Source organism: Petaurus breviceps, unplaced genomic scaffold (assembly GCF_028583685.1).
Source record: "Petaurus breviceps papuanus isolate PSGF00001 unplaced genomic scaffold, PetGlider_PUasm1.0 186, whole genome shotgun sequence".
Lineage (NCBI taxonomy): Eukaryota > Metazoa > Chordata > Mammalia > Diprotodontia > Petauridae > Petaurus > Petaurus breviceps.
In genome coordinates, this window is record NW_027185798.1 from 2,593,385 (window position 1) to 2,605,675 (window position 12,291).

A 12,291-nucleotide genomic window follows, 5' to 3' on the forward strand; every position below is an offset into this window, starting at 1 on the left:
CCTCTCCTTTTTCTTCCTCTTCCTTTTCCTCCTCCTCCTCTCTTCTTCTCTTCCTCCTCCTCTTTTCTCCCTTTTTCTCCTCCTCTCTTCTTCTTCCTCTTCTTCTCTTCCTTCTTCTCTTTCTCTTCTTCCTCCTCCTCCTTCTCCTCAGCCTGGGCTCTGATAGCTTTTACCTCCCTTGACATTCAGCCATAGCATGATTTGGACCTTGGAGGTCATTTGATCTGGATTTTGAGAAAAGAGAAGTATGCTATGTTGGCAAGAAGATCTCCATGTCCTTCCTGGTGGCACTCTGACCTGCCAGAAAAGGTTTGCTAACTAATCCATCCATCCATCCATCCATGCAACAATTATTGCACAAGCATGGTTCTTGGAACATGGTAAGTGCTTAATAAAAGCTTTTTCATTCATTTATTAAACACCTGTGCTGTACCGGATACTTGGGCCTGGGGCAGATGTTTCTCTAGCATTGTGGGTATAGAATCAAGTCTGTCTAATCCTGTATCTCCCTGAAGGTGGTCCTTTCCTTAACGTGTGCTACACTGCTAAGTATAAACACCTAGGAGGGCAGTTTTGAAGGATCCACCTACAAAGTACTTCTTTACCTATTTCCTGATGCTCTGACCTCAGAAGGAGCAATGGCCTGAGAGTCAGGAGACCTCATCCTGATTCTTGATCTTTTTCTTACTAGTCATCTGATGTTTTGTTTGTCGATTTCTGAGCCTCAGTATTCCCATCTATTAAATGGAATAGTCATCATCATACCATAATTGTTGTGAGTAAAGTGGATGTGACCTTTTTTTGCCTTTGTGTCCCTGCTACTTAGCAGGTTGCCTGGCATGTGGTATTCATGTCTTGTGGGCTGTCCCTGAATCTTCTTTGCTCCAGATTTAGAGACCCCCCTGCCCACTTCTTGGCCGTGTTCCTTTGGCAGGGTGAGAGGCATTTAGCTTCCCTCCTCTGGTCTGCCTGCCTGTTGGGTACACCTGCCTACCTGCCCTTCTAGGCTTCCTCTCAGTCCTTCCCTGGACTGGTTTCACCAGTCTCTGCCATAGCTCTCTGCTGCCCTCTGCTGTTGCTGGTAGAATCCAGAATGCCTCAGCTTGGCTTTACCCCAAGACACAGAATGAAGGGGCCAGACCACCTCAAAAGCTAATACTGATGCTCACAATATCAACCTCGATACTTCTCAAAGGGGAAAATCAGAAGGCACCCTGCTGTACACAGGAGCCTCGGTATCTATAGGGCTTGTATTGGACACAGAGCAAGTCTGTGCTAGGTCATTCTATGGCACTCACACACATAGAGGCAAGATGGGATCTTATACACAGAAAGTTGTGGGAAGAATCTAGGGGTGGTCCAGAGGAGGAGTTTGGGGAGGGTCTTCAGGAGAAGTCAGATGAGGTCAATGAGTGATTAAGGGTGGGAAGTTGCTGGAGGCTCCCTGGAGCCCACAGACAATGATGGGCTAGGCCAGTTCAAGGGTGGATGGATATTTTGATAGGCTCAAGGGTGGGAAATAGATGGACAATGGAGGGCTAGGCTAGTAAACAGTCTGGGCCCAGTCACTATGTAAGGCTTATGGCCTCATGCAAATTCCTCATCAAATGGGATGATTTAATCAGAGTTCTAGTGGGGGTTCCCAGAGCCTGTACCTCATCAATTAACACCTTGGGGAAAAAAATGGATACCAGATGTTCTGTACCCACAGTTCCTCATCTCTGCTCCTTGGGTGAGGTATCTTTTCATATCTCTCCTTAAAGCCTTATTATTTTTTATGAATCTTTCCTGTCTTTTAGCTCAAGCCCCACCTAGGAACCTGGGAAACACATCCTACTGGACAGCCCAGAGCTTCCCCACTTGAAAGTAAGTACTCTGATCAGAGAGATTAAAAAAACAAAACCCAACCCTTTTTCTTATAATGGGTGGATTTTAGCTGTTATCACTTAATGTCAGTTTAAAGTATTCTTGATATTATAAAATTGCAGTCATAGCATTCTGAAAAAGTCCCTTTCTGGGGGTGAGTCATCAAAGAGAAGAGGGTGAGTCTGATAACCCCAGTAGGGAACTCAGGTCCAGTCAGTCCTCTTAGCATCTCAGCTTCGTGAATAAGCTCCCTTGAGCGCCCCCACCCCACTAAGAGCAAGCCCTGCAAGGGGCTAGAGTTTGGAAAGAGAAGGGAGTAGTCCCTCCTCAGAGATGGGAAGGGGTCAGGCTGAACATTTACACAGTTCTTCCACTGAGTCCATAAGGTTTTCACAGTGATTCTCCTCAGTTCACATCTGGATCACACTTTAAGGTTTACAAAGTTACTTGTTTCTCAGTAGGGAGTACAAACTGCATGGTCCCATTTTATGGATGAGAAAACTGAAGCTCTTTGAGGGAAAGTGACTTGCCCATGCTCACGGTAGCAAGTATTAGAGGTCCATAGGAACCAGCGTCTCTAGACTCTAGAGTCAGTATTCTTTTCACTGCTTCACATTGTCTCCTACCTAAAGATTAAATATTTGTTCAGGAAAAGAAATATTCCTTAATTTTATGCTTTCAAAGGGAGAAGTAGTCCTCATCTCTGTGGAGGGTGCCACCATCCTCCTACCGCCTCAGAATCCTCCTTAACTCTTTCCTCTTCTTTTCTTCTTCCCCACCCCCCCGCAAATCCCGTCATTTCCCAGTTGAATTGCTTTTTCAGCATCACCTGTCTCCATCCAATTCCTTCCACCCTATTGTGGGTCCTCATCACGTCTCTTATGGACAATTGCAGTAATTCCCAATCTGCTTCCTTGCCTCTAGTCTCCCAAATTGCCCTTCAGTTAGTCATCTAGCATTTAAACACTAACTATGTGCCAACCACTGTGCTGAGTGCTGGCAATACAAAGAAAGGCAGAAGACTCTGCTGTCAAGGAGTTCATAGCTTATTGGGGGGCAACATGCTAACAATCAATCAGTCCAAAGGAGCTACAGGCAGACAGGCTTAGTTGGGGAGTAATCCCAGCAGGAAGGAACAAAGATTAAGGCGGATTGGGAAAGGTTTCTTTCAGAAGGTGAGACTTTAGTTTCACAGGGAAGCTAGGGGGCAGAGACAAGGAGACTCCAGGCATAGGGGATGACCAGGGAGTGAGGAGATGGTTTGGAGATGGAGTGTCATTATTTCTAAAACATGAGTTGGACCACTTTTGTTCTCTGTTTAAGAAGTTCCAGTGGTGCCCAACTGCCCCTAGAATAAAAATACAAACTCTTCTATTTGTCACTTAAAGATCTGGACCCAAATGATCTTTGCAGGTGAATTTCATGTGACTCCTTTGCACAGTCTACATTCTAGCTGACATGGCTTCTTTGCTCTTTCCTCGACCCAATATTTCCTATACCATCTCTATGCCTTTGATCATGGTGTTTCCCATGCCTAGAATTTGCTCCTTCCTCCCTTCCGCCTAACTCCCCTCAAAGGAGAGCTCTGGTCCTGCCTCCTCTGGTCTATAAAAGCCCTTCCAAATGCCCATAAGGCCTATGTTTCCTCTGAGCCCCCCTCCTCTGCTTTGTGCAGATTTTAAATTCATTTGTGCACATCTACATTGTTTGTCCTTTGTAGAATATAAGCTTCTTGAGGGCAGGTTTTGTATTTTTAATCTTTGTCTTTGTAATTTTCAGGCTGGATTGGATTAGTGCTTGTTGAATTGGAAAGAACCCAAAGTTCTTTCAGTTTTTGGACTTTTCAAACAACTGCAACTGCCTAGTTTAACCTTATTTTAAAATCCCCCCTCCCCCCATAATGCTATCATCCCAGTGTAATGATAATAAAAGCATTAAACAAACTCCATTTTAGGACACGCTGCACATTGAGAATCTTAGCGACAGCCGATGTTCATCCTGCCCATCCAAGCACTCTCTAAATACTGTGCCATTTCAAACTCACAATAACCTGGGAGGGAGAGGTTGCTATTATTCCCATTTTACCCATGAGGAAACTAAGGCAAACAGAGGATGTGACTTGGCCAAGGTCACACAGCTATTAAGTTTATGAAGTACATTTTGAATTCAGGTCTTCTTGGCTTCAGCTCCAGCTCCATTGTGCTACCTAAAGGTGGGACCAAAAAAAAAAAAAAGGCATGATGTATTCAGGAGCCATTAGAGTTTATTGGAGGGGGGGCGGGGCGGGGAGAAGGGTAGCATAATCAGATTTGTGCTTTAGGAAAATCCCTTTAGCCACCAAATGGAGGATGGATCAGAGAAGGGAGGGACTTGATGCCACCAGTAACTACTGCACTAATCCAAGCATGAGGTGCTGAAGGTCTGCACAGGGAGGTGGGGCGTGGTGCAGCATCTGAGGAGAGAAGGAGAAGGGATGCATTCAAGAGATGTTGCAAAGGTGAAGCCAAGAGACCTTGGCAACAGATGGGGTGGGGGGGGGAGGGTGTGACAAGATAGTGGGGAGTCCAACACCTGTAGGGAGCGAGCTTGAGGGAACAGCAGGATGGTGTGGCCCTCCCCTCCACAGCTACGGGGAAGGTAGGGACACGACAGGGTTTAGGGGGAAAGGCAACGAGTTCTGTTGTATACATGATTAGTTCAGGTGTCTTTTGCACATCTAGTTTGGTATGAGACAGCTGGAGATATGAGACTGAAGGTCAGAAGAAAGGTAGAGACTTGAGAATCTACATAATAGGTCTACAGCTGGAAAGGAACTTAGAGCTCATCTTGTCCAACCCCCTCATTTTACAGAAGAGGAAACCGAGGCCCAGAGAAACAAATGGTTGCTCAAGATCTCAGAGGCAGGATTCCAAAGTGGAATCAATATAAATTGTTCTCCATTCGCCTTGAGTAAGTGGTCCATGTACTTGGCTTATCTGAGGGGGAAAAGGGGAGAAGGTTGTTTGGGACTAAATAGGAAAGTGCCATCTTATCTAGAGTTGAGATGATAAAGAGAGCACACAAGGTGACTCCCTTAGCTGTGTTGTCAAGTCAAGCCAAGTCAAACCAACCCAAGCCAAGTCAAACCAACCCAAGCCAACCCAAGCCAACCCAAGCCATGCCTTGACTGCATTCCGATTAAGGTAAAATCACTATGTGCTACAAACTCAGTGCCATCTACTCTATCTCTATGTTTTGTTTTGTTTTACTTTTTCTTTAGATACCTAGTAAATCTCTTTTCAAAGACCACCAAAACTTGTTTTGGTCACTTAAGAGAAGTGATTAGGTCTCCATGATCAGACCTTTTTCTAGAAACAGGTGTCTGAAGCAGGGTCAAGGACAAGGTCCAATTGTTTGGAGTCTGGCCAAGAAGTCTTTAAACTAAAAAACAAAATGGAGGGTTATGAGGTGGGAAAAACTGCTGACAAATATCTGCTAAGCTGTCACCGTGGAGAGGAGCAGGTACAATGTAGAGGGAATAGCAGAAGACAAGAAGGAACTGGGCCTATATAGCCTGGAGAAGAGAAGGCTTATGGGTACTCTGAGAGCTGTCCTTAAATATTTGAAGAGCTGTCATGGAAGGCAGTGATTAGGTTGTTTCCAATTGGCCTCAGAACTGGGAGCAAAGGGTGGGAAGCAGTTGGAAGGGCCTGTTTCAGCTTGATGAAAGGAAACTCTTTGCAACAATTTATTAAAAGACTCCAAAGCCAAATAGGCTGCCTCAGGAGGTAGTGTCTTCCAGTAAACAGGGGATAGCAACATGTTTGGGCTGTTGTCAAGGGAATTCTCATGTAGACAGAGGTTGGGCCTTTGTGGCCCTCATTCATTCAACAGACTGTCTGATGAATATGTTTTGTATGCCAGGACCTATCCTAGGTACTGGTGGGGATGCAATGATGAGTCATAGCATCCTAGCTCTAGACCTGGAAGGGACTTCAGAGGTCATCTAATATCTGTGAACGGATGCAAAGAAAGTAAGCAGAATGGTCTATAGGATGACCATAAAAATGTAAAGGAAAATAGCACTGAAAGACCTCAGAAAGGCCAAGCAAGGCTTCAGAGGGCTGAGGGGAAAGCAGGCTTCCTGCCTCTCGGGATAGAGGTAGATGGATAGATATGCTGGCATCTGTATCAGAGGGAAGTCATGGGCCTGACCTCCTTGGAGGTCTTCAGACAGGCTGGATCACCACTTCTCTGACAGGTGGCAGTGGGAGGCATGGATAAGATTAGTCATGTCTCTTCTGAGCCTGGAATTCAGGGATTCTTCCATGGAAGCTTTGGGGAGATGATTGAGCTATACAATGCAGTGTCCAGCAGCTCAGGACTTCCTGGAATTGACTTCTCTGTCTAGTTCTAGGCTTGGATTTTCCACTGTCTCAACGGAATCAAGAGGATCTGAGTTAGAATTATGTCTCAAATATTTAGTGGCTGTGTGACTCCAGGGAGTCACCTAGCCTCAGTTTCTCAGTTGTCTCATCTATGAAACGGGGTTTGGACTCAATGGTCTCCAAGAATCCTTTGAGCTGTGATTTCCAGACCTGCTGATACCAGCTTGATCTGGCTTTTCACTTTACATGGGCTTCCTCCCCAGTTCAGCCTCACTTTCCTCTGCTCCAGTCAGGAATTTCCTTTTCCCTGCGCACAATTTTGACTAATACATAAGGTTTGCCTTGAGGAGAACCTAATAGTTCTATTCCTTCTATCTCCCCTCTTCCATAAGCCAGGTCTATTTGGGCCATATGGTCTGTGGACTATGACCAGGTTTTCTGAACACCCCGATGGAGTTTTGATATTTCTTGTGGCAACCCCCACAGTCCTCTTGTTCATGAACATCTCTGGCCCCTCCAATTTGTGCTTAGGCTCAAACTCAGTTAATCACTTTTTAAAAGCCCCTTCCTTCCACCTCCCCCCACCCCAACCCCTCCTTCTTTGTTTTTGTTCAAACAAACAATGGTTTTGGTAACAAAGGAGAAAATGAGATGCAGGTGAAAGTTTATTTTTAACACTAGGGCCAAACTGGTATTTAAAATGAAAATCAGAGTGCTTGTAAAGCATTGGTCCGGACTAGTTTCACTTGGGCTCCTTCCAAAGGCAGGCAGAATCTGATTTCGGGGGAAGACTTCAAAGTCTTCCTGTCTTGAGGGATTTAGTTCTTCCTTTTGGCAGGAAACAAGTCTTGACATTGAGAGTTGGAGGTGGGGTCCCATGGGTCAGGCTGAATGAGTAGCAGAATTGGGAAGGGGGAAAAAGTTGATCTCCTGGTGACTCAGCTCACTATTCAGACAACCTTGGGTTAGATTCTTTTACATTTTGTTCCAAAAGAGTCTCACCTAGCAAGGAAAGCAATGAAGGAATACATAGATGGTTAGCTTTTCAGGGCAAGGAGAGGCCGCACAATGGACAGAGAGCTGCATGTGGTATCAGAAAGACCCAAGTTCAAATCCTGCTGCAGCTACTTGCTAGCTGTGTGACCCTGGGCAAGTCTCTTAACCCTCTGCCTTCTTCAGTTTCCTCATCTGTCAGATGGGGGGGATAATAAAGCCTACCACACAGAGTTATGAGGATCAAGAAAAAGAGAGGTGAAGTCCTTTGCAAACCCTAAAGTGCTGCCTATTGGTCTGGCTTGTGCTTCCTTTTGAGTTCTCCTGGGGTCTTGGACTATTTGTGCCCAACCTGCTGTAGAGTCTTCCAAGCTGGGGCTGGTCTGATCAGCCACAGTCAGACTGTACTTTGAGCCTGATGGAGTGATGTCATTTTGATCCTCTTCAAGAATGAAGGGCAACAGCCAATCATGGCGTCTCGTGCTATATCCTACAAGTGGCTCATGAAATGCATTGAAGCAGGTGGGGAGAGTGTTCCCTCCTCCCTTCCTCTGTATCAGTGATGAAACAGGAAGACACTGCGCAGATCCAAGGACTCTACCACTATGGCGTCTCGTGCTATATCCTACAAGGCTCATGAAACGCATGGTGGGGGAGAGTGTTCCCTCCTCCCTTCCTCTGCATCAGTGATGAACCAGGAAGACACGGCATCAGCACACTGCGCAGATCCAAGGACTCTACCACTATGGAGTCAAGTGATCACAAATGGACTGACATTTGTTCATGGGAGCCTGCAAGGGGCTGCCAGAGTCCAATAACCCTGGCTGAGGCAGGCTCGAGAGAACAAGGAAGGCAACAGAAGAATTCCATGACTGTGGAGTTAGAGAGGAAAGCAACTTCAGAGGTCCTCTCATTCAATTCCCTCATTTTACAGATGGGAAAACTGAAGCCCAGAAGGAGGTGAAGTGTCTTGCCTAGTAGGGTCCCACAGGTAGTAGGCTCCAAACTCTGAACCACTGACTCCCAACCCAGGGCTCTTTCTGCTGATCCTTGTAATGTAAGACTTTTTACTCTCAAGCCATTTCATGCTGACTCCTATTTCTGTGGTACAATAAAGTCTGCAAAATGCTGATCTTCTCAACAGGCTGACGAGGCAGGTGCTATTTTGATTACAGAGGAGGAGACATGCTCTGAAAGGTTAAGTGACTTGCTCAGTGTCATACTGCTCAGTGTCACACTCAGTGGCAGAGGTTGGATTTGAGCTCGGGTCCTCCTGACTCCAAGTCCCATGGTCTTTCCACAGCCACACTACCTCTGCACAGTAGCTGGGAGGATGTCACTGCCCTAGACTTTCTTCAGGGACACACATAGCACAGGGAAACACAACTTGTATAGGGAGATCCATTTTAACAACCAAGTTCCCCAGAACCACATTGTTCTGCCTCACAGAGGTCTAACCTTTGCTTTCCCATCTGATAATAGTCAGTTTGGCAGTGTAGAAACATTGGCCCAGGTATGATAGCCTTGCTTTTAATTGGAGAGAGAGGGAGAGGGACAGAAGGAGAGGGAAGAGGGACAGAGGGAGAGGGAGATGGAGATGGAGAGAGGGAGAGTTAGAGGGAGAGGAGGAGAGGGAGAGGAAGAGGGAGAAGGAGAGAGGGAGAGAGAGAGGCAGAGGAAGAAGAAGAGAGGGAGACGAGATGGAGAAAAGGAGAGAGACATACAGAGAAAGAAGGAGGGAGGGACAGGGAAAGATGGAGGGAGAGAGACAGAGAGGAAGGGAATGAGGGACAGAGACAGAGAGAAAAAAAGTGTAAGAGGGGGAGAGGGGGACAGAAGGAAAGGGAGAGGGAGAGAGGGGGAGGGAGAGGAGACAGAGAGGAGAGAGACATACAGAGAAAGATAGAGGGAGGGAGGGACAGGGAAAGATGGAGGGAGAGAGACAGAGAGAAAAAAAGAGGAAGAGGGGGAGGGGGGAGAGGAGGACAGAGGGAGAGGGGTTCGTCCCCTTATCAGGGTTATCTGAAACAGCTGCTGCCTTTCTGTTCGACAGATTAATTGCCCTGCATTTTGGACTGTGGTATCACAGCTTGGGCTTTATAATAGGAAATGGTTTGGCAAAAAAAAGATGAAAAGAAACAAAAAAGGCTTTGCTTTCCTTCAGTTAACTTGAAGCTAACCTCCTTTTGGGGTTAACCTAACTTCCTTTTCTGTTTTGGTTCTTCAGTTCTTAGAAAGTGAGATTTTTGCTGAATTCTGAAAGACTGTGCTGTCTGCTGAAACCCAGGCTTCTAAGAGGTTCCTTATATGATAATTTCAGCCTTTGAAATTTTCATTATATTCAGAGGAGGAAAAGTAAGGGACTATGAAGAAATTGGCCTGAATGGGCTGAAAAGAAGGCAGTAAAACAGTAGGGTGGGAGTTGATAGACCCCATCGTAATTATAAATTAATTAATCAGGTGAGAATACTTTTACTGAAGAATCTAGAACAGATACTAAACTGGGTATGAAAAATCCCTAATCAATTTGGAAAGAATAAAAACTATTGGATAAAATGAAATGGTGCTATATAGGAAATGCATTGAGAGGCTGACATGACTCAACCACGTTCTGTGGGTATGGATAAAACAGTAGAACAATTCAGGATTCCAGGCATTTGAGTGCTGGGAAAGTTCAGTGGCAGAATTAATTCCTGTCAATCCTGCCAAGACCCAGACTAGGAATTTCTTGGAATGGAGGAGAGGAAAAGCCTACATCTCCCCTCCACTCCTTCATTAACCATAGGATGTGAACTTCAAAATGTCAGAAGATTTTGAACTTTCCAAGGGCATCCTACTAGTGACTCTAGAACATCTGTGAGTGCTCTATCTTTAGGAACAGAGTACAAACTATACTCTCTGAAGAAAGGCATCTTCAGCACTCTCCAAGATGGCGTGGAAAGTTGTACCATATATAATGGGGGATTTTATGAAGGTCTTATGAAGGGAAGACAGACTTCTAGCTAAAGGATTCTGAAAGACTGCTCTAATCTTGAATATACCTCTCTATGTACTCTGTATTTTTGGGAGGCTGTGCTCTCTGATGTGTGGGGTATTTTGCATCAATTTTTCTTACTATATGCATAAATAAATATATTTCTTAAAGCTAATTAAGTCTAACTGGCTAATTGATAATGATGTCTTTGATAATTGACACCCACTGATAAGAAATAGGGAAGCACACTGGTGGGGGCTCATGATCTGTAGCATTGGAAAGACAAGAACCCAAGAAAACCCCAGAGGAAAAGTAGCCAAATGCCCTCTTGGGACTCAACTGCCAGTGTGAATGGGAGTATGAGATCGTATTCCCAGAGCATATTCTACAGTCAGATGAGGAAAGTAGACTAGAACAGATGGTAGTCTCTGGAGACAGAAAGTTCTTGATAAGTAATGGACTGGTCATGGCAAATTGTAAACTAGCATTCCTCCTATGTATCTTTATACCTCTCATCCTTCTGGATACCCTAATGTGCCCACTGCTTCCTTATAGCTCTTCCTTTCCTCACCCTTTCTTTTATGATTCTCCTTGCCTCCTCTTGAGGCTTGCCCCATCTATCATTCTCTCTCCACTTTGTTCAGGTCTCCTCCCTTCCAATAAGTTTCCTTTTGATCTGCTTGCCCCCTAAACCATTTCCTCTATCTCCTTCCCTTCACAATCAATAGTAGCTTAACAAAACAAATATTAATTAAGAGAAAAAGAAAAATGAAAGAATGATAAAAATATGGCAAATATGATGGAGAACTAAAATACATAAGGTATACTGTCAAAAACTTATAAAAATCATTCTCAGTCTACAATGGATGAATGGTCAAAAGGATATGAATAGGTAATATTCAAGAGAAGACACAGAAATGGTCAACAATCATTTAAAAATGCTTAACCTCAATAATAAAAAGATGCAAAATAAAGGTTGTGTTCCATCTTATACCCATCAAATTGGCAAAAATAATTAAGACTATTGAAACAATTCTGGTGTGCTGGGGAGAAAGAGAGATGCACTCATTCATTGCTAGTGAAATTGAAGAATTATAGTCTTTTTGGAAAACAATCTGGTGATATGCAGTAAAAGTTATAAAAAATAATCATACCCATTGATTCAGCAATACCACTATTAGAAATATGTCCCTTAAAGTGTTATCAAAACCAAAAAGGGTTATATGGAGAATGTCTAGAAGAGGACCACCAGAATAAGGAAAGACTTTGCATTTACTCTACACCATATGAGGATCAAATGAAAGAAATATGGATGTAATGTTAGCCTGGAGAAGAGAAGACTCAGGGCTGGGGTGGGGAGACACAATAGCTATCTTCTAGTATTTGGACTGTTACATGGAAGAGGGATTTCACTTGTTATGTTTAGTCCAGGAGGTAGCAATCAGGGAATGATGGACAGGAGTGACAAAAAGACTAATTTCAGCTTGATGTCAATCCAAGCTTCCTAACAGTCAAAGCTGTCTCTAAATGCAACAACCCATCAGGAAGTGGTAGATTCCCTTTCACTAGAGGTATTTCAGCAGAGGCAAGATGACCACTGATCAGATATATTGAAGTGGGGTCTTGGTGTGGGTTGGTTCTGACAGCTGCTGAAGTCCCTTCCAACTCAGAGACTCATTCATTCTGTTCCAAGATCTTCAATGCAGGACTATTTGTAATCTTAAAAAAAAACCCAATCTGGAAGCAATCTCAAAGTTCAAAAAAAAGGGAAATGTTAAAAAAAAAAGACCATGGCCTATTAGTGTAATGGGATACTATAATGTAATGAAAGCCAATGAGCAATTAAGGCAAGGAAGAATATGAAGAAATCTGGAAAGATCTTTAGGAAGTTATGCAAGATGAAAAGAAAGCAGGATGAGAACAGAATGCATGTCATGACCATAGAGGAAAAAATCAATGGAATGAAAAATCCTGATAGGAACTTGGAGTTGCTGAAAAGTTAGGATTGTTTATTGCCCAAAATTATACATAATATGGAAACACACACACATAATATGAACACACGAAGGTATATGTACACAATATACATAC

The 12,291-nt window shown here is 44.2% G+C and overlaps 1 long non-coding RNA gene across 1 annotated transcript; it reads left to right on the forward strand.

Annotated features, from left to right (window-relative positions):
- The first annotated feature begins 1,872 nt into the window (after positions 1-1,872).
- On the forward strand, positions 1,873-10,375 carry LOC138162320 (uncharacterized). The gene is made up of 2 exons (XR_011168595.1): positions 1,873-4,815; positions 9,454-10,375. It is a non-coding gene; the product is annotated as an uncharacterized lncRNA (long non-coding RNA).
- Positions 10,376-12,291: the final 1,916 nt, after the last annotated feature.